A 22,782-nucleotide genomic window follows, 5' to 3' on the forward strand; every position below is an offset into this window, starting at 1 on the left:
AAGTCCACAGAAGACAAACAGATAGTACACTGGGCTCCTTGACATTTCATTACATTTGGCCTAGCGATGTAATTTCACACTACCGTAAACGAGTTCCTTTGGAATTTTTTTTCCTTCATAGAGGTTTATGATGTCACTCTCTTTTCTGCTTCTCCTACGGAGAAAACTTCATTTCCAGACCTCTGTGTCCACATCTGAATCGAAACTTATTAATATGAATCATTTTCATAACACTTATCTACGGACCAAAAGAAATCTGTTACTGATCGCCTGATGAACCCCTGCATGGGGATGTCTTAAAGGAGTGTTGACATTAAAATTTTCCAAATCTGTTTCGTTCTCCCTTCCCTCAAGCTTAAAGGGCTTCCTTTTTCCTGTTCCATTTTTAGCAATCCACTGAGCAAAGTTACAAAGCTCAAACCATACTACCTGTGTGGTGTATCACTGCCACTCTGCTTCTCCCACTCTTCTATTGGCGCCAGCATTAGCAATTCCAACCTTGCTGTCTCCTTTTCTTTCAACGTTAGAATCACCTCTCAACTGCATTGCCCCAACGCTTTACCAACGGGTCTCTGCCTACAGTCTTTCTCCCTACACTATTTCCCCTGCTGTGTTGAAAAGCTTCTTTCTGCAAACATACCTTGGCGGTAACCTTGATACTGGGAACTTTATAAGCAGACTGCTGGTGCCTCTGGGTACACGGGACATCTTGTTTTCAATATATTGGCTTTGGGCCACCATTGAAAATCAAGTTTTCTGCGTGTTCAAACACTGTTTTCTATGTATTCAATAATTCTCTTCATTGCGTAATATCAAAAGTCCGTGTCTTTGCTCATGTTGTATTCTTCTTTCTCTTTATTTATTCAACTTTTTAAAGGCCTTTCTGCTGCTCTTTGGGAGTCTCAAACCAAATCGATGGCTCACTCCGCGGATTATAAATGTGTAGCGTGCCTAGTAGCATATACCTCAAGAACACTTTGTTTTTGTCTCCTGTTCTATGCCAATGTAAACTTACTATGCTCCATGTTCGACTGCTCTGTTCTTAGATAACAGCCCCCTCCCTTCTTATGAGCACAGCTTCAGTTAAGACACAAGTGTCAAGTTCTAATTTCAAGTTTACTAGAGCAATATTGGCTCCTTTTACAGTAAAGAGAATCCAGGTTGCTGTTCTCTTAGTCAATCATTCCAGGGAGGAAGGGAGGAGGGGGCAGCGAACAGCAGAAAGGTCTCTAGATGGGGAACTTGCGCACTCTGGCTTTGAAGTTTCTGTCTCTGGAAGAGTTGTCATACAATTGTGTTATTTTTTTTCCTCTTTATGAACTTTATAGTATACCCTAGGAGTCCCTCAAATAGCACATATTTTTGCCATTGCTCTCAGTTACCTACCGAACTTGCTGGTGAGATCCTATTGTAGAAGATTCTATACAAGTCAACGAGTCCAATCTAGGACAGATGAGGAAAGGGCTGTGAGGCACCACTCCTCCTCTCCCTAATATTTTCCAAATCAGTTTGATTTTCCCTTCCCTTAAGCCTAAAGATATTCCTCTTACCTGTTCCATTTTACCTGCTACAATTGAGGGACAAGCGGCATTTAGCATTTATCAGGTGAGGGGATGACATTTTCTTCAGTTGTATGGAAACTGGTAGTTCATTTATTTTGAACTCTTGTTTTGTGGTCCACTGTGCTTTATTTTATAAAATGCATCTTGAATACTTCTATTTTTTAAATTAATTTATTCTTGTTACATCTCAATGTTTATCCCATCCCTTGTATCCTCCCATTATTCCCTCCCTCCCATTTTCCCATTATTCCCCTCCCCTATGACTGTTCCTGAGGGGGATTACCTCCCCTTGTATATGCTCATAGGGTACCAAGTCTCTTCTTGGCAACCTGCTGTCCTTCCTCTGAGTGCCACCAGGTCTCCCCCTCCAGGGGACATGGTCAATGATCATAATGAGTGAGTTAACCCAGAAGCAGAAAGAATCAAATGGTATATACCCACTTATATCTGCATACTAGCCCAAGGGGCATGTCCCACGAAAGCCTTCACTTACCAGGAAACTGGGACAGAGGGGAGGACAGTCTACTGGGACTCTAAATGAGAGAAGCATGGAAGAACAGCAAAGTAGAAGGATTCAGAGGGTCCTAGAATAGTTCTATTTTTTAATGAGACTTGATTTACAACATTCTGAGACACAGAAATCTACACTAGTTATTAAGTGTGTAATTCATTTTTCTATATAACACTAAATTTGAGTCAGGGATTCAGCTTGCTTGGAATTAGCAAGAAATCCAGTTTCAACCAAGCACTTGTGGCATGGAGCCTGTGGTGGTTTTTGATCCTTTGCTGGGCAATCTTAAAATACTGAAATTGGCCTTCACTGTGGAGAACACTCTGAAGAAGAAGTTCATCCAACCAGTAGGCATGAATTCTGAATTCTCTTTAAGATAAAATAAAGCTTGGAGCAGTCCAGTTATCTGGAGGTGGCTAGAGAAAATACAGCTGGTGAATGAGCTCCTCTTCCCGTTCTCTCCCCTTCCTCATCCTTCATCGCTCTCTCCTCCTTCCTCCTACCTCTTCCTCTTTTTCTCCCTCCCCCTCCATTCTATTTCCCTCTCTATTGCCCTCTTTCCTTCCATCTCTCTACCCTCTCCTTTGCTTACCTTTCTCTTTGTGTCTACTTTTCTCCCTCTGCACATTTGCAATGCCACCATATTGCCGTTATCATCATGGTAGCAAACTAAGCTAGAATAAGGAAACAATTTTTAAAATGAGGCTGTTCAGTAGGAAACTGTCTGGACCCAGTAAGCATACTGGACAACAAGGGAGAAAGATGAGAAATAAGGAACTGAAATAGAAGCAAAATTATGGAACTCTTTATATTCCTTTTTATTGTTGTTGTTGTTCTTAAATCTGTGTGTGTATGTCTCTGTGGGTGCAAGTTCTTTGTGTGTGTGTGTGTGTGTGTGTGTGTGTGTGTGTGTGTGTGTGTGTTCCTGTGTGAATGTGGCCACACATATGCCATAGCATTTATGTGAAGATCAGAAAATACCCCCATGTGTTGTTCCTAACTTCCGACCTTCTTTGAAAGAGGGTATGCTGTTGTTTTAAAGTTTCCAATGCCAAGCTAGTTTGCTGAATGTTCCCAGAGATCTTCATTTTTCTGCCTTCCATCTCACCATAAGAGTACTGTGATAAAAGACATGTTCTTCTGTGCATAGGTTCAAGGAGTTCTAAAGGATTTTAATTCAGTTTTAAAAAATATTATTCCCTCATACATTACATCTCACCTGCTGTTTCCTCTCCCTCTACTCCTCTCTGCTGGCCCCACTTCCCCTCTCTCCTAGATCCACTTTACTTATCTCCATTTTCCTTAAAAGAAAAAGAGCAGACCTCCCAGGGGTATGAACCGAACATGGCATAGCAAGTTACAGTATGTCTAGGCACACACTCTCATATCAAGGCTGGATGAGACAACTCAGTAGGAGGAAAAGAGTTCCACACATGAGGAAAAGAGTCAGAAACACCCACCCAATTCTCCTAAAGAAGTCCCACAAGAATACACACACACAAACCATAGTGTATGTACAGAGGACCTAGCTCAGAACAGCACAGGGTTCGTGATTGTATGAAAAACACTTTGTTCAACGGAGTCAACTCGAGAACCCCAATTCATAGAAGTGTTAATACTAGGCGCAGACTTTTTCCAAGCTTTTGACTGTCATACAAACCCTGTATATGTAAGGCAACATGAAGGTAGCCAGATCATTCAATGTGCTGGATTGGCATTTAGGACACTATATATCAAGGTATATCTGTTGTATCTTCCAATAAATTAACTGCCTACTTAAAACTATCATCCATCATATTGGCTATGGATTAGGCTGTTGGTATAATCAGTGGTGGAGCGCTTTCCCAGTATACACCCAAGATTATTTTGTGGTTTGTTCTTACTTTTGTTTATTCATCTCCAATTTTTCTACAAACACTTCAGCAGCAGTGAAGGAATAAAATAATCATGAGTGCACATCATTTTTTAAAAGATGTGAGAATTCCAATGGTGGTGATGAACCTGTACCTTTCACAACTTTTTGATCAGTGTTTACTGTCTAACCCTGCAGTCTAGTGGATTTTTTTTTTTTATTACTATAGCCACTACTGTCTTGTGTCAGAAACAAGACAAAGGCAAGTTAAGAAAGGAGGGGTTTTGACTCGCAGTTTAAGCGTATAGTCCATAATTGTCAGAAGCCATCGTGTCGAAAATATGAAGGAGCTGGTCACATCTCATCCACATGCAGGCAGCAGAGAGAGACCGCGTTGTGTTTGGCTCCTTTTTTCCCTCTTTGTTATTCAGTCTAGAATCACAGACCTTCCCACTTACTTAAATTTTTCCAGAAATACAGTCATGGACTCTCCTGTAAGTATGCTCTCATGACAATTTTAAAGCCAGCCAAAAGGGCAATAAAAATGACCCATTGCAATATTGATCAGATGATTGAACAACTTCTATAAAGGAAATGTTTATTTTGTCTCCTAATGTCATTGCTTTCTGGCCCTGGTCACCTGGCACTATTTTGCTTAGAGCACGGTGAGGCAGAACATCAATGTGAAGAGAGGAGAGAGCTCAAAAGTTGTCCCTCTAACAGCAGAGGGGTTGGGAGAACATGTACCCCAAGAACATACTTCCTGTGACTTACTTCTTCCTGTTAGTTGGTAGCACTGAAGATCTGGGTTTCAATATGAAATTGTGTAGGCTTTTCCTATTTAGGTCATAAGATGGAGTCATAATATTTTCATTGAATGAAAACAAGTGGGGAAATGTCTCTTGAGAAGCACAAGGGCCCACTTAGAAATTGTCTCGATTGCATTTGCAGGGTTTCTGGTGCAGGGTCAACTAGAAGCAAGGAAAGAAACCATTATGGTCTCATTTCTAACTTCAAGTGATAAAAATCAATATTTCAAAAAGAAGTATGATTTGCACAGCAGACCCCTTGGAGGTGCTCATTCTAGTTTTCCTTCTCTGTTTTTGATGTTAACAGCTGAAGAATGTCATCAAGTCCTCCGCCCCACCCACCCACATACATTGCACAGTGAACACATGGTTGTTCCATTTTTAAATGTATATACAATGTCTATTGATTACCAAATGTTAAACGAGAGTTACAGAGTCAGATAAGCCTTGCCTGTTTGTGATTTATCATCTTTTTAATATATCATCGAATTTTACTTCCTAATATTTTTCTTAGGATTCTTAGTGAAACTTTTATATGCTTTTAATATAATAGTAATAATTTATCTATTGATAGATTTTAAAACTGAGCTATTTTGTTATTTTAATGCCTTCTATTTCAAAATTGTCTCATTATTAATGATAAATTATATGGTGGCTCTAACAGTGAAACAGGGAGGAAAAAAATGCAAGGCAGATGCCATAGAACAAAAAGGAAGGTACAGCTAAAGACTCAGTGGGGCAGCAAAGCCCACTGAGAGCAGTGGGAATTGTCGACAGAAGGAAGACAACAAAACATCAAGAACTTGGCATCCTAACAATACTGAAGACACATTCCCAGTGACACAAGAATAGAAATTCATAAGGAAACTAAAGCCAGTGATATGAGTGCGACAAAGTGACATAACAACAAAGAAGGTGAGATCTACAAGGAGCTGGGTATCAGATACGGGCTTTCAAGACCACTAAACAACGACAATGCGTTAAACTCCCCCATGTTAGAGACCAGAGGAAGACTGAGATGTGAGGCTGAGCCCTCAGTCAGCAAGGCTTTCAGTTCAAATAGCAAGTTCCATCCACTCACTTAATTTTGTCCCTGAAACAACTCCAGTAACATGACTGATGAAATATAAAATTGGGAGAAACATGTATTGCATCTTGAAAGTGAGGAGACACCCAAAGGCAAAACAGAGACTCAAACTCCATGTATGAGAATAAGAGCAGTGGGTAAAATAAGAAGCTACGTTTGCCTCTAGACTTGCCTGGGATTGCGACTGGCTGAAAGGCCTCCAGCAAGCTCCTAACACCAAGACTAAGTTCCAAGGAACAGAGCCTGAAGGCAACCTTTGGCATTACGTAAATTGGCCGCATGTAAAGGCAGCCTGGAAAAGCCCGTGTGAGCAGCATGGGAGTTGTTCGTATGGACACTGCACTAAAGCAATGATGAGGCTCTGCACCTAAAGGGACCCAATGAGGAAGATTGCATCTCAGGGAGGTAAATGAGAAAAAAGGTCAGAAGAGGCTTTCAGCAGTGAAGCAAAGCTCCCGGCCAGCACAAGTACATGGGCACTGCTCGCTGTGGTTTTTAATACTGTTTGTTTCCATAAAGCTCAATTTAATTCACCAAAGGAACTGAATTAAGGTAGCTGGGTCCTTAAGAGGAGCCATGGAGTCTTTAAAGAGAGCCGACTCTATGCCTCGGTGGATGAGCGTCTAACTCTCAGATGTGCTCTTACAAACTCGGCTTTTACATATAAAGGCAGACCTATCAAAATCACGCCTGATTTCTCAGCCAAGACCCTGAAAGCCACAGGGGCCTGGACAGATGTGCTGGTGACTCTAAGAGACCACAAATGACACCCCAAACTACTATATGCAAAACACTTTCAATCACAATAAATTAAGAAATTAAGATATTTTATGAAAACAAACAAACAAACAAAAAAACTCGGCTTTTTCCAAGCGCTCCCTCGACTCTTCCCTTGCTCCAGGAACTGTCCCATAATCTTCCTTCACATGATGCGATCTGTGATCTTAGGACTGAGCCTGAGGCCACCATCATGTGGCTGCCCTACTTGAACTTTCCACCTCTCCAACTAGGAGCCTAACAAGCTTCCTTTCCTTACAAAATGCCAGCAGCAAGAATTTTTTGTTATAGCAACACAAATGGATGAAGATATTTTTTGTTCACTTGTATTTGCTCACACAAATCACCGCCAAATAGAAAAGTCTGACGAATGCTAACCTGATCCTCTCACTCATCTCACCCAGCAATTGAGAGAGAGAGAGAGAGAGAGAGAGAGAGAGAGAGAGAGAGAGAGAGAGAGAGAGAGAGAGAGAGAGAGAGAGAGAGAGAGAGAGAGAGAGAGAGAGAGTGCTATCTCTGCCTACTGTCTACCCATGCCCATCTTGATATCCAATACAAGGCAAGAATGAAAATACTTCTTTGATGTGAGCAATCAGGTAAAGAAATCAGCCTGGTAAGTAGAGCCAGAGCCTTCCATCTAATGTTTCTTTGTAAAACAGACTTATTCTAAGAAGACAAACAACCCCCAGGCGTGCTTTACTTTGTAGTCTTAGCAAGATCCCATCGTTTCATGCGTGTGAAGAAAAACTGAACAATCAGAAAATAGCGTTCTCAAATGGCAAGGTACCAAAAAGTGTAAAGACAAAAAGACTATCAAGCTGGGAACTGTAGAACAGGAAGAAGGAGTGAAAACCTGCCCTGTGAATGTAAGAGGTGGTTTACCAGAAAGGTTAGAGAGATGAGCACCCATGTGAGCACACACACCAGGAAGACACTATTTATGCGTGTTTCTAGAAAGACATACCCAAGGAAAAGCGAGAGCTGAGTAAATAAAGAGAAATTGCATGCGGCTGTACATTGGAAATTCACATAGAAATTTTTATTAAAAGGCATCACCTAGACTGGTGATGTCGAGCTTACTGAATTAACTCTTCTTAATCATAAATATTTTCTCTTGTCTATTTCAAAAGTCCCACAAAAGATGAAATAAGAAGAAAAGGCATTAACACTAAAGACTATCACCAGGATCAAGGAAGTCTGGAGTATTTTTCAAGATATTAAGCTAAAGGAGTAATATTGATCCTTAAACCTAATATGGCCAAAGAACAATGAAACCTATGAATCCACTGTGAGAAAACACTGAAGTTAAGTTTGTTTGCACAAACAGTAGAGGATTACAGAGAGATTTCAGTAACTCTGCTTCCGGGCCTGCAGCTGCTACATTTTTCAACAGCATAACATCCATGGGATTGTTCCAGATCATGGGGTCTCTGGTGTTAGTATAAGGAGTCAGTTAGTGGGGAAAGGTGAGGCTCTCCTAGTGGAGCACAGGTCTCCTCATCCAGATGTGTTCCTTATATCCCTCAAAATAAAATCTGTCTGCTTGTATCTTCGGCCAGCTGGGCATGGTGGCCTCAGCACTCACTGCTGGGGCAATAGTAACTGCTACAAATGCCAGGAAAACTCCTGTGGAAGAGGCTACAGAGGAATCTATTAGCTCCTTCATATGCACAGATAGAAAGCCGAGGGGAAAGCCACTCCACGTTGGAGAAAAATAAATTAAAAACCCTAACACATGGGAATGGCACAGTGGCTCAGCATGTAATGGAGTTGGCTGCCAAGCCTGGCAACTGGAGTTTGATTCCTGGGATCCAGAACCCACAAGGTAGAAGGAAAGAACTGACACCTCTGATTCTACACACTCAGGTAGGGAGTGGGCATGTGAGCATGTACGTGTATGTGTGCATGAACGTGCACGCACACATACACACACACACACACACACACACACACACACACACACACACACACTAAATGTTTACAAATTAAAACAAGCAAAAAAGAAAAGAAAAAAAGATAACACTCAACTAATATCATTACGATGAAAGCTCGAAGGAAAACAGAACACATAGCTGGGGATTTGGACTATTACTCTCCACAGGAGGATTTAACATAATTTGTCTTTACATTTTCATATAAAAACAAAATATTCTTATAACATTAAAGATTACAACAATGCAAACTTGGTAACAAATTTGTCATGAGTCAGATGTATTTGGGTGGGTTTGGAAAATAAACCTAACAATGATTTCCACCTATAGTTTTACCCATCAAAGCCAGAAGAATTAAAACCAGAGGCATCAGAAGTTAAGATCTACAACATCCACTATGACTTCAGACTCTGGCGTTATCTCTCTCATCCATGACACTGGATCATACACAAAGGAGGTGGTACCCATCTGTAACCCCAACCATATGGCGGATGAGGCAGGAGGATCTAAAGTCCAAGAACAGCCTGGGCTAGGCTACATAGCAAGACCATGCCTTAAAGAGCAGGATCACTCAGTTTACCAACCAAGCAGATGCTTCATTCTAGAAAATGGTAAGTAGGAATGAAGTACCCTAATGGAAGAATCCTAATTACGTCAAACATTATATCTAACTATGAAGAGAAATGCATTTTTAGCTACCAATCAAAAGACTCTATATATTATGCCCCTTTTATTTTTATGAAACTATATTTGTCAGGAAACATTTTACAAATTAAGAAATGAATATATATATATATATATATATATATATATATATATATATATACATTCATATATAAAGGAAAAGTACTGACAAAAGCAATTATAATATATGCTGTTAATTGAGGAGTAGAACTGAACCCAACACAAACTATGTGCCCCACGTCAAGTTAGAATGCAAGACAAAGACAGGTATGCAAATTGTGGCAGAGCTGCTACCTTGTACTGTGGTAGCCTAGGAGTGGGATGTCACTAGGAACAAAGCTTTAAGACTAATAAGAAACCCTAACTATAGGTTCATTCCCTCCAAAGGCTTAGTGATTAGGAGAACAGGCACATGTGGTAGAAAGTCACAGCAAACTTCAAAGATGAACATGAGATACAGTGTAGCTCTCCTCCTGGAGACATGAACAGGGCACTGATGGATGGGCAGAACTTTATCGGATACATTTCCTTCCTTCTTACAGTGAAACATTCATTTTTATCCTTCTCTTTACCAAGGCATGTCCAGGGCTTATCCAGGGTGTGCATCTAGTCCAAAGTTCTGGATGTCCAGGTCCTTCTTCTCCTCTTCATGTTTGTCTTTAACACGTCCATGTGGGACTTCATTCACCTGTCCACAAGACCAGTGGAGGATGGCTGCAGGCACGACCATGTGAGAATGCATTCACCTGTCCACAGGACCAGTGAGGGATGGCTGCAGGCATGTCCAAGTGAGAATGCATTCACCTGTCCACAGGACCAGTGGAGGATGGCTGCAGACACGACCATGTGAGAATGCATTCACCTGTCCACAGGACCAGCGGAGGATGGCTGCAGGCACGACCATGTGAGAATGCATTCACCTGTCCACAGGACCAGTGGAGGATGGCTGTAAGCACGTCCATATGAGAATGCATTCACCTGTCCACAGGACCAGTGGAGGATGGCTGTAAGCACGTCCATATGAGAATGCATTCACCTGTCCACAAGACCAGTGGAGGATGGCTGCAGGCACGACCATGTGAGAATGCATTCACCTGTCCACAGGACCAGTGGAGGATGGCTGCAGGCAGCTTTGGAAGAAAACCTTCCTTATGGTGGACAAAGGTCTTTGGAGATTTTCCTTCTTTCCTGGCTATATCTGAAAGTGGTAAAGGTAGAAGTGTTTCTTTTTTAAATCAGATATCAGTTATTAGTTTAAAGTTATGGAGTAACAAAATTATTGTATTAATCGTTGTAGACATACACCAAGGATAGAAGTACAGCAAAAGAAAAGAACCAGAAAATAACATATATATGGGAATAGGTAGACAAAAGAGTAGACATTTCTAACAGGTTTCAGTTATTCAAAAGAAATAAAAATGGCCTGTTATGACAGCATATATCCTAATAAATTAAATATTTGCAGAGGAATAGAATTAAATATTTGCACATAGCCATCTTTCTAACATAAATAAAATGAATAAATGATTAAATAAAGAATATGAAAATTTAAGGATTTCTTCAACTGACTACATTCATATGAATAGTTATATGAAAAAAATAATTATGATGGTAAAAACTAAATTGCACACATATTTTTGCAATATATATATAAAACAAAGATCAGCAATACTTTGATGCCTAAAAATAAGCCACTAGATTCCTAAAAGCCAGTGAAAACAAAGAATGCTGATAAATCAAAAAGTTAAAAACCTCAAATATGAAAAATTAAAATGACAAGTGAATATGTAGACGACTATCCTCATGGTCATATATTTTTTAAGTATCATGGCTTTCAGTGTTCAGTGACATTAATAAAAATGGAGGATGGTATAAAGTGAGGACTTAGAATAATATTTATTCTAGCATAAAGGATGCCAACTGGTGACACTTTCCCAAAAGCATGTGTCCATTATACATGGACAACAAATATGAAGACAGTCATACAAGTACATAAAAGTTGAGTGAGATAACATTCATACCTCACTGGCTGCAGTAATCAGAATTACAGTAGCTTAAGTATTGTCAGTAAAAAAGTTATTCACTTAATTATTTTATACTCCAAAATGTACTAAGTACATTGCCTAAAAGGAATAATATTAGCTATATAATTTGCTATCCTTTTATATTTATGTGTAAATTCATACCTGAAAGGGAATTCTACATAATTAGGGGGACTATGGACAGAAGAGACCTTCAAAGTTATTCATATAAACCAGGAGGGTGACAGTTTTCAAAATGAAACCAATGGGATTAGAGAACAAACTACATCATGAGTCTTTCAAGGTGAAATATCCTTTTTGCTAGCCATGGGAAACGTGATCTGCAACCATATGATTGCAGGATGTTGGAAGACGAATCACTCATTATACAATCCTCCCTTAATCTTCCTCCCCAGTGCCTCTCCTGGGCTGCAGTGCAGTAGCACACACCTGTAACTCCAGCACTGGGGAAGCTAGGGCAGTAGGAAAACTAGTTACTTTTTTCATTACTATGACAAAATACCTGACAAATAAAAGTTGAGGAAGGAGAGGTTCATTACAGTGCACAGCTTGAAGTGATGCAATCCGCCGAGGTAGGCAAAGCATGGTAGCAGATTGAGGCAGTTGGTTACATTTCCCCCCCAGTCAAGAAGCAAAATTGAGTGTGGGTGCTCACCTATTTCCCTCCCCTCTCTTCTTATTCAGGTGAAGACCCTTCCCCTGAAGAAGGTGCCACCTACATTCAGGTTGGGTCTTCCGTCTTCAGTTAAACTTCTCTGAAAACATCCTCACAGAGACGCACAGAGGTGTGTACCCTCGGTGACCCCACAGCCAGTCAAGGTGGGACTTGAAGAGTCACCAGCTTGAAGATGACCTGCTCACCATGAAGGATGGCTCACCTGGGCAGTGCTGCTGTAGGTAACTTAGATAATGTAAGCATTGCTACTAGAAGCCTGCAAGCTGGAATTTGGCTATGAGGGGGAAAGCTTGCTGTCCTTGGAAAACCCATTACCCCCTCTCATAAACTCCACTGTGTGGCTGTTTAGTGATTATCAGGCGTCTCTAGATAATGCCAACACCTATCCTTGCTTGGCTCCCTATTCTCTCTTAAAATTAGAAACTAGAAAGAGGCATTTAGCTAAAAGAGAATGAGGGAGAAAATAAGCTCAAAGAAAATTGAGGAAGTAACATAATACATAACAATTAGTATATCAGAATTTAATAATGAAACAAAATTAGACTTTATAAATGTCTTAAAAATCCATCTAAAATTTCTTATTTCCTCAAATGACCGGAAAAACAGATACAATTCCAGAAAAAGCAGACAAGGAAACCTAGAGACATGCATCACACACACACGCACACACACACACACACACACACACGCTCATACATATACACACATCAAATTATGTTAGATAATCATAAAAACAATTATATGAATATACACATAAATATGGATTAAATCATCAAAGCTTAACTAGTAATCTTTCCTTAGGCATTTCTATATAACTTAAACACACCTCAGGCCCTTACATTACTAGAGGTGTGTTTAAGTTATATAGAAACAGTCACTCTATACTCCAAAGACCAGAAGGCTCAAATTGCTTCATGCCAAAATCTTGATAATGGAATATAATGGGAAACAATATGTCTGGATGCCTTTTGGGAAAGACATTTTTGGATTTATGAGTAGCACCAAAGGCTTAAAATATAGAAAGACATGGCTGACTAGGTCATCTTCTGAAACAGGGTAGCGAAGCTCATGTATGTATGTGGAATGTAGGTTTTCACATTGTGAGAGAAGACGAAGATTAAAGAATTGTTCAGCAAATGATGTTGGGACACTTTATTTGGGAGTGTAGTAGATATCTATCCCACAGGATATACAGATAGACTCTAGGGAGGCTACAAAACCCCCTCTCCTGTCTTATTGTTTTTTTGTTTGCTTGTTTGAGAAAGAGTCCTACTATGTAGCCCACAGTGGCCCTCAACTTGCCATCCTCCTGTTTCCCCTTACCGAGTGCTGGGATTATAAGCATGGGACACCATTTCCAACATAAACTGTTTTATTACTATTATAAATAGACTGTAAAATATACCATATTATATTTATATTCTTCATATATAGGACAAGATCTTTCCTAACCGATATAAAAAAAAATCCAGAAGTAAAGTGAGTGGCTGACAAATTTGACTATATATTTTAAAAGGAGGTTTTTATTGCATAAGGCTTACTAAACAATGCTAGCAGCCATGGAAGCCTGGAAAAATGTCACTCTCTGAAATACAGAGTTAAAATAGGAGAAGTGAAAGGAATGTATCTGGTAACAAATAGACAAATGGGTGGCCCATGTTTAGATTGGATAATAAAGTTCACAAATGAATAGGTCAGCCCACATGAAAGGCAATTCTTATTGTCACTGCACAAAAGAGAAAAGCTAAGCAGCGCATTCACCCCATACAATGCTACCAGTCACTGAGAGGGGAAACATTCAAAACAATAACTTGAGCTTTAGTGCATCTGACTACTTATCTGACGGATAGGTGATGTAAGTTGGAATTAAGGTTACTGATATGAAAGACAACAGTTAGGTTTATTTTAGGCTCGCCACACCACAGTCTATCTAATAGTATGCAATCACAAGGAGCCACTTAAGTTTGAATGGCGCTTTGGGATCTGCGTGGTGCTCTTAGCTGTGCAATCTCATTTAATCCTTTGGAAAGTCTATTAGTGAGATAATATCAGCAATATATATCTAAGAGAAATAGAGGCCTGATGAGATTTATAAAACTTTTCCATGCACAAGTCAGAGAGCAGGGGGTCTTAGGATTCAGATTGAGGTCCTACTGTAACATAGAAACAACATGTTCCCTCTGCTTAGCTCAATACTTATTCCTCTGAATTTCAAAGTGCAGGTGTGAGGTTACAAGACTTGGGGTAAATGACTTGCTACATACACTTATAAAGTGGGACGGGGCACATCCATGTTCAGACACTATCATGTGTGTCTTTGAATCAACATGATTAAAGTCAGGCAAACCAATGCAAATGTGCGAATGAGAAAACAATTTAAAGAATAAAAATCCCGATGTCTAGAAGTGAGTGTGTTCAAATCTGTTCCCTCCTAGGAATGGTCATGAAGGAACAAAGGGAAAATATAACGTCAGCCCGTGTCTTGCCCATCAGTGTGGTGAGACCAAGGTGCTGTTATTGTCACTCTGTGTTGGGTATTTACGTAGTCTGAGAATTACTCTGCACTCTTGAATCAACTGGATTGGAAATCACTCAAGAGACACACCTCTGCTTGTGTCTGTGAGGACATTTTTCACCTTGGATATGGAACCATCCATGGGATGCAGTCTTGGGCTGAATAAAAAGGGAAAAAAGAAAAAATCACGCCAGAATGGCTTCATTCATCTCATTCTGCCACTGTACCCTCCCAGAAGTGAGCAGGCAGCCTCCACACCCATGTCTAGGCAGGTATTTCGTCACAGTCAGGAAAAAGAACACTGATGTACCTACTATTTAGACTCTTATGGTGTTCAGCTTGTTAATTAGAACACAACAGGGGTAATAGTTTATCTTGAATTGGGTAGGAAGCAACCTATACTTTATTTTGTACTAATCAAGACTAAGAATATATCCAGGAAGACAGCGGGCTTTGGCTTCAACTCCCATTTGGACCCTAACTGATGTGTGTACAGCTTAAGCCTCTGGTAAATGTCCATTTAGAGAGATCCCCACATGACTCCAGTGAGCAGGTGAGGCTGAGCACGAGGAGATTATATAACAAGCCCTCCATGACTTCACAGGAGGAGGAGAGCTCTTTCACTGGGGTAGGATGTTGCTTTAGTTTCCTCTTGTATTTTATAAAAGATGCTTCTAATTGCAAATCGATGTGTGAGGTGGTTGTTGTTAATAAAATAGCATATTTAAATAATAAAAAAAGAGGATCTCATTTAAAAAAGAAAACAAATAAACAAAAACCTAAAGTAGCCCCAAATCTATTTCTTAAGGAGAAGAAGGAGAGAAGCAAGATAAAACAATTAAAACGAAGATGTTGGAAAATGCCCATTGTGATAGTGTGTTGTGTGTGTGTGTGTGTGTGTGTGTGTGTGCGAGCATAGGTATTAGAGTGTACATGCACATGTGTGTATGCATGTGGAGGCCAGAGGTTGATGTCAGGTGCCTTTTTAAATCATTCTCAACCTTACTTGTTTGAAAAAGAGACTCAAGGAACTTAGAGGTCACTGATTTGATTGGACTAACCGGGGGTCCTGTCTCTATTTCCTCAGTGCTGAGATAACACCCTTTTATATGGCAACTACTAATTAAACTCAGATCCTTAAGTTTGTATGGTAAACACTGAGTCAACTCCTGAGCCCATTTTTTCTTTCTATCTATCTATCTATCTATCTATCTATCTATCTATCTATCTATCTATCTATCTATCTGAATCTCTCATTAACTAGAGTTTGCGCAAGTAAGTAGGCTGGCTGATGAATGAGCCATAGGGTTTTGCCTTTCTCTCCATCCCTAGCACTGCTATTACAAGTGTGGGCCATCATTCCGGGCTTTTTCTATAGGTGCTGAGGATTGAAATTAGGTCTTCACACTTGCACAGCAAGTGCTTTGCCAACTGAGCTGTATCCTCAGCCCCTCTCTTCCATCTAATTATCTAAATTGACTAAGTATAATTTGTAATATATTCGTGTACACAAATATGTTTAGCTTTTCTATGAAAACTTGAGAGAGAGAGAGAGAGAGAGAGAGAGAGAGAGAGAGAGAGAGAGAGAGAGAGACAGACAGACAGAGAGACAGAGAGAGAGAGAGAGAGAGACAGAGACAGAGACAGAGAGAGAGAGAGACAGAGAGAGGGGGGAGGTGCTCTTTTTTCACCTTCATTGTGTCTTTGTCGGGAAGAGGATTCTCTTTCTGACACTTTCCATTCTCCTTCACCATCACCAATTCTTCCTTATGAAAGTCATGCCTTTGGCAATGAGTCATAGTTAAGACAGGGATCACCTGAGCAACAGGTGCAGCCGTGAAACACTGGCAGCAGCTACCTCCTTTCCCATCTCTTTTCTTTCTTTTTTTATTTTTTTTCTGTACTTGACTCTCATACTGCAGATTCATTTCTTCAGTGTAGATGCCAGACTTCCCCTGTTTCCTTTAGTTTTTTCCTAACAACATAGTTATCCAATGAGACAGCCTCTCTTACATTGAAATTCACAGAAACATATAGCAGTTGGCCGCACCTGGGTCAGCCTCTCTTTCACCCTGGAGTCAGCCTATTTGGCTAGGGCCATTCTGGGTTGTCACTGGCCCTGAGTGCAGTGCAATGGTGTCAACAAAGTGTGGAGAAGGAAGAGGCACTGTAGAGAAAGAGGTCACTGCAGAAACCAATAGGGCAAAGGTACCTCAGAGAAAAGTGTAGGAACAGAAAACTACGGAAGGAAATAAAAGAAGCTGATAGGATTGTTACAAAAAAATGATGGACAGTGATTAACTGGGTCAAGAGGTGCAGGCCAGCGCATCCCACAAAGGCTGACAGCCACAGGGTCAGACAGTTTTAAAGAACCTTGGCAAGAATAGTGAGAGTGAAGCAATGGGAAGAAATCAGAGTGACAAGATTCAAGATGGCAACAATGCCAGTAACCAGAGCCAAAGGGACAGGTGAAGATGTGACAAGAATGCTCCCAAATTAATTTTGTTGTGGTTGTTAGAGTGCGAGAGAGGCGCCACGCTCTCAGGTTAATAATGTCTCAACTTTATATAATCTTTGATTCTTCTCTGTCCTATGCAGGTCCTAGATGAGGTCGTGAGCTGACTGCAGAAAAGTGCACATGCCTTGCTCCCCAGGGATTCAGAAACTCTTGCATTCCTATAATAAGCCATGCCTTTGCCTCAGCTAAACACATGCACTGACCGCAGGGGATTGTCTCCACACAGTTTCTCACCGTATCTTTACCAATGGATCAATTTATAGTTGAAATGCTCTGTTTGTCCAGTTCCCTGGAGTTGCATCCCTCCATGCTTATGAAACTTTATCTTTTTCTACAGGCCCTGTGTCCCTATCAGTCTGATTGTAAAAAGCCTTCTTAATGTATTCCTTTGCGGAGATTTTCCAGAGGCATCCATAGAAAGTTAATGCACGTCGCTTTTGTTCAAAGGTTACATCTCAGAAAGCCCCAGTACAACACTGACACCAGGTACCATTGTTCATATGAGGCTCTGACTTGCAGATGGACCTGGGCCAGGTCAGGAACCAGTGTATGTTCTGCCCAGTCTCGGGCGTGGGATGGTTTGAGAGGCACGGAGCACTGCTCAGGGTCTATCAAGAGTTTTTCTTTCTGAACTGGCCAGCCCTTCAGGATATGTTATGAACCCACAGGGGGAAAAAAATCAACAAGATGCTTTGGCCCCAAGTACCTGTGGAGAATCATACCATATTCTGTCTGCTGCATTGAGCTTTTAGCATCCAAAGCAGCCTCTGCCATCATCCTGTATCTTGCCTCATCTAATAACAGAAACAGGATGTGCCTCAGCCCTACTCATTTGGACCTGTTCTGCTTCAGTTTTGGTAACTAGGTACCTCAAAATCAGATGATGTTTACCCAGCTGCTCAGCTCAGCATGAGCTTTATAGTCCCAGATATTAGGGCAGAAAGTACCTACATGGGAACTCCAAAGGCCATGTCTGCGAGAGAGATGACAGGCTGGTTTATATATAAGTCCTGGGGAGGAGGAAAGGAAAGAAAATAAGCTTAGCAGGATTCTGAGCTCACGGTAGGAGAGATGTTGTCCCTGACTTGAGAGAGTAAAATGACATTTATCCACAGATCAGAGACAAGAATACCTCTAGGGTTGAATGAGTGCAAAAAACTGGATGTCTTAGCTTAGGGGCTTTGTGCTATGTGTTTCCCAGTTGGAGATATCATAGGATGTTGCCACTTAAGACAGGCATCAGAGCCTGGTTCCAGTTTTGACCACTTGTGTGATCTTGCTATTTGAACTGTTAACAAACCATTTAAGCAGGCATTATTCAGATTTATTATTAAAATGTGAAATGTAATTTTCAAATTGCAAATGTTGTAGCCGGCAAAGCTGTTGGAAGGATTAAAATGGGGTGTTTGGTGCAGTTAGTGGGCACTCAACAGATGATTTTTATTATCTGGAGAGTTGTAAGATCCCAGGATGGTCAGTGACTGGAGTTAGTAAATCTAAGTGAAGATTTTTGTTTGTTTCATTGTAGTTATAATCAATGTGTTTGGGGTGAAAAGCTAAGAGGAACTGAGAGAGAGGATACTATAGACAAATTAGTAAGAAGTTACATCTAAGTGGGAGCCTCAAATAAAATTAATTAAATAATATTTATCATTTAATTTTAAAGAATTTGATCATATTATGTTTATTTGCAATTTGATAGGTCAAAATTATGTAACTGATAAATCCTGTGTCTCTTATATTCTAGAATATTGCACCACCTAACTCACTGAAAAATATGCCTTCATTAATTTTTTTAAATTAATTTATTCTTGTTACATCTCAATGGTTATACCATCCCTTGTATCCTCCCATTCCTCCCCCCCCCATTTTCCCATTATTCCCCTCCCCTATGACTGTTCCTGAGGGGGATTACCTCCCCCTGTATATTCTCATAGGGTATCAAGTCTCTTCTTGGCTACCTGCTGTCCTTCCTCTGAGTGCCACCAGGTCTCCCTCTCCAGGGGTCATGGTCAAATGTGAGGCACCAGTGTACGTGAGAAAGTCATATCACACTCTCCACTCAACTGTGGAGAATATTCTGACCATTGGCTAGATCTGGGAAGGGGTTTAAAGTTTACCTCCTGTATTGTCCTTGGCTGGTGCCTTAGTTTGAGCGGGACCCCTGGGCCCAAATCTGCCTATCATATTGTTCTACTTGTAGATTTCTAGGACCCTCTGTATCCTTTTATTTTGCTATTCTCCCATGCGTCTCTCATTTAGAGTCCCAGTAGGATGCCCTCCCCTCTGTCCCAGTTTCCTGGTAAGTGAAGGCTTTCGTGGGACATGCCCCTTGGGCTAGTATGCAGATATAAGTGAGTATATACCATTTGAGTCTTTCTGCTTCTGGGTTAACTCACTCATTATGATCATTTCTAGCTCAATCCATTTATCCACAAATTTCGGGAATTCCTTGTTTTTAATAGCTGAGTAGTATTCCATAGTGTATATGTACCACAGTTTCTTTATCCACTCTTCTACTGAGGGACACTTAGGCTGTTTCCATGTTCTGGCTATTATGAATAAGGCTGCTATGAAAATGGTTGAGCAAATTTTCTTGTTGTGTGCTGGACCATCTTCTGGGTATATTCCAAGGAGTGGAATAGCTGGGTCTTGAGGAAGCCCTATTCCCATTTTTCTGAGATAGCACCAGATAGATTTCCAAAGTGGCTGTACTAGTTTGCATTCCCACCAGCAATGAAGGAGTGTTCCTCTCTCCCCACATCCTCGCCAGCATGTGGTGTCACTTGAGTTTTTGATCTTAGCCATTCTGATGGGTGTAAGATGGAATCTCAGAGTTGTTTTGATTTGCATTTCCCTGATGACTAAGGAGGTTGAGCATTTCTTTAAGTGTTTCTCAGCCATTTGATACTCTTCTGTTGAGAATTCTCTGTTTAGTTCCAAGCCCCATTTCTCTATTGGGTTAAAAAATATGGAACGCTTCACGAATTTGCATGTCATCCTTGCGCAGGGGCCATGCTAATCTTCTCTGTATCGTTCCAATTTTAGTATATGTGCTGCTGAAGCGAGCACGCCTTCATTAATTTTTAACAATACATTTTTGACCAGTTTATTCTCTTCATTCATCTATGAAAGAGAGGATAAGTCAGAAGGAACCTGAGCAAAATGTCATAAAGGACTAACACATCGTTAATGATTACATTTAAAGTTGATGTTAATAATGCTAGAACCAGGATCTCTATCATCATTTCATTTCCCCTAATCTATAATGATATCTCTAGCCAAGGAACTGATCTGTTTTCCTCTGCCATCTGTGTGGGCTCTGGGGCTCTTCATGAGCTCAACTCTGTCTGCCTCATCAGCCTGCTACTCTCTGCCTGCTCTCCACAGCCCAGTGACATTGGCTGTTTCCATTGCTGAATCTCTACCAGTCAGTCCCTGCTCCATTCTAGGCTTGCACACACTGCTTCCTCTGCTGGCATGGTCTTTTGACACTAATGTCTGCTTACCTTAGGTCCTAGCTGCAGTGCCTGCTGCTTACGGGCATCTCTGATGTTCTGGATGGCACTGAGCCCTCTTAAATCTTTTATAATAGCCCAGCTTTTCATCATCACCCTTATCCTGAGTGTGTTTAAATTGTTATTCATTGAATTTTAATTTACTGTCAGGTGTCCTCATGAACATTCACTTTCCTTCTGAGAAAGACTACATATTTGCGGCTTACTGATGCCATTTCAACACTAGGTCTAGTAGTTGTTCAATACGTACATCTAGATTGCATGGGTGTGTTAAAAAGTCTGAAAAAAAAAAAAAAGGCTGATGCAATTTCACCTTGAGATAGTCTCCAGGCTCTGAGGCTAGACAATCAGAGCATGGCCACAGTTTGCCATTTTCTTGTTTTGTGATCCTAAACATCTCAAAGCCCAGTAATATATTACAGTTATTGTGGGGTATAAATTTGACAGTGGTATGTTCACAAGCACCTAACACAATGCCAAACACAGAGTAATCACTCAATAAAAAAATTTCCTAATGCCCAAAGCTCTCTAAACTATTATGTTTGATATGCAAAATCAATTTGAATGTGGCCATAATAAATGTCATGAATGTGTCATTAAAACCCAGACAACTGATACCATGCCTCATCATTGGCAGACAAGTTTGTTCTCTGTGCTGTTCAAGAGTGCAACTTTTCCTGACACTTCACATAGTAACATCCCTACTGCCTCCCCTAGTTTAGCCTGTGGCAAGGGATACATTGAAACTGCAGCACCACACAGCTTCTCCCAGGAGGACTCCCTAGAGGCCCAAACTTTGGTGCCAGCTACATTGTTTAAATCAAAAGATGATATGATCCTTGCTGGAGGATTTGGAACAGTAGGATCTGGTAATATTTTCCTTAGAAAAACCTAGTCACTAGCCAGTGCACGAGGAAAGAGTTCATGTACCAAGCAGGTCTGGACATAAGCAGCATCTGTCGTTCTAAGTGCTGAACACTTAAACTGCATGATACTCAGGAATTTATAATGTAAGGGGTCATGTGCATATATGAACCACTGAATCCAGCTGCTCCCTCATGTCTATCTCAGGTGTGAGTTCTCTTGGTCTATATCCAAAACAAAACCATTTTAGGAAAGATGGTTAACAGCATTTCCTTCCTGCTTACATGTCGTTGAAAACTGTATTGAACCAAAGACAGCCCTTTGCCCTTAAAATGCCACCTATAGAGAACATTTTTAGGGAAAGGGCATGGGTAAAGAACAATGTTAACTATTGTTATTGTGGGAATTACTTGTGTGTTGTAATTTTAAGCAGTACAATCTAAAGAAGACTATGGATAAATGATTCCTAAGTCAAGGTGAGGTTGTCTCAGGTAGTATGGAAGACAGCTCAGGAGAAGGCCCATCTATCATAATGGAGTATAAAGACAGTGAAGTGTTTCATATTGAGGCTGATTCAATATTTGGAAGCCCAAACACAGCAAACCTTTACAATATTTTATTCCTTGACAATCAGCTGCAAGCAGTTATAATAGACATGACGGCTCCAATCTCCTTCCAACACTGCTCTTCTCTAGGGTCTCAAGCCCACAGTGGGATGAAGTGATCTCAGAGGTGCTACCCCAGTGAAGTGTACTGATGTCACTCGGTTCCACTCCCCAAACACTGCACCATCACCTGTGCTCATTTGTAAGCGAGGTCTCCATGTCTCAGCAACACAGGCAAGGCATGGAGAAGCTTTTTCTGTGTGATGAAATATTCAGAGAAACAGTGACTTTTCCTGTGGACAGACTCAGGGTGAGTGCCACTTAGAAGAACAGTGCGTTCTTTGCGGGTGAACTGCTGTGTCAAGGAGCCAGGAACACAGCTGAGGGTCGCTCACCAGGGCCAGTAAAAGGCAGCATCAAAGGAGTGATCTGAAATGTGAAAAAGAATCAATAATCATTCTTCAAAATGAGGCCTTTTCAAACATGGCAAATGTCACTGGCTCTTGGCAACACTACTTCAGATTTATTCTCTCAGAAAGGGTACCACCACAGGGCTGGGATAAAAAGCCCTGGTATGCTATTCTCTGAAATGGCAAAATGACAGAAAGGCAGCCATGGGGAATTCAGACCTAGATGTAAATTAAATATGCACAATTCCTTGCTATATTCTGAGCCTTCTCCTCCTATGAGCACGGCTACGAATGTGAACATGGATGAGTGAGTGTGCCTGGGTGAGGGTGGCTAGCCACAGATTCTGGGACAGCATGCACCTTCACCTCTAAGTTTTAAGTGGATGTGGCTGATTTCCTCACTTCTCAGCCATGTCTGTCT

General features: G+C 40.8%; 1 non-coding gene across 1 annotated transcript; it reads right to left on the reverse strand.

The window, feature by feature from the left end:
* Positions 1-19,929: 19,929 nt before the first annotated feature.
* On the reverse strand, positions 19,930-20,036 carry LOC127187313 (U6 spliceosomal RNA). The gene has a single exon (XR_007830461.1). It is a non-coding gene; the product is annotated as a U6 spliceosomal RNA (small nuclear RNA).
* Positions 20,037-22,782: the final 2,746 nt, after the last annotated feature.

The sequence above is a fragment of the Acomys russatus genome, chromosome 3 (genome assembly GCF_903995435.1).
Source record: "Acomys russatus chromosome 3, mAcoRus1.1, whole genome shotgun sequence".
NCBI classification, from domain to species: Eukaryota; Metazoa; Chordata; class Mammalia; order Rodentia; family Muridae; genus Acomys; species Acomys russatus.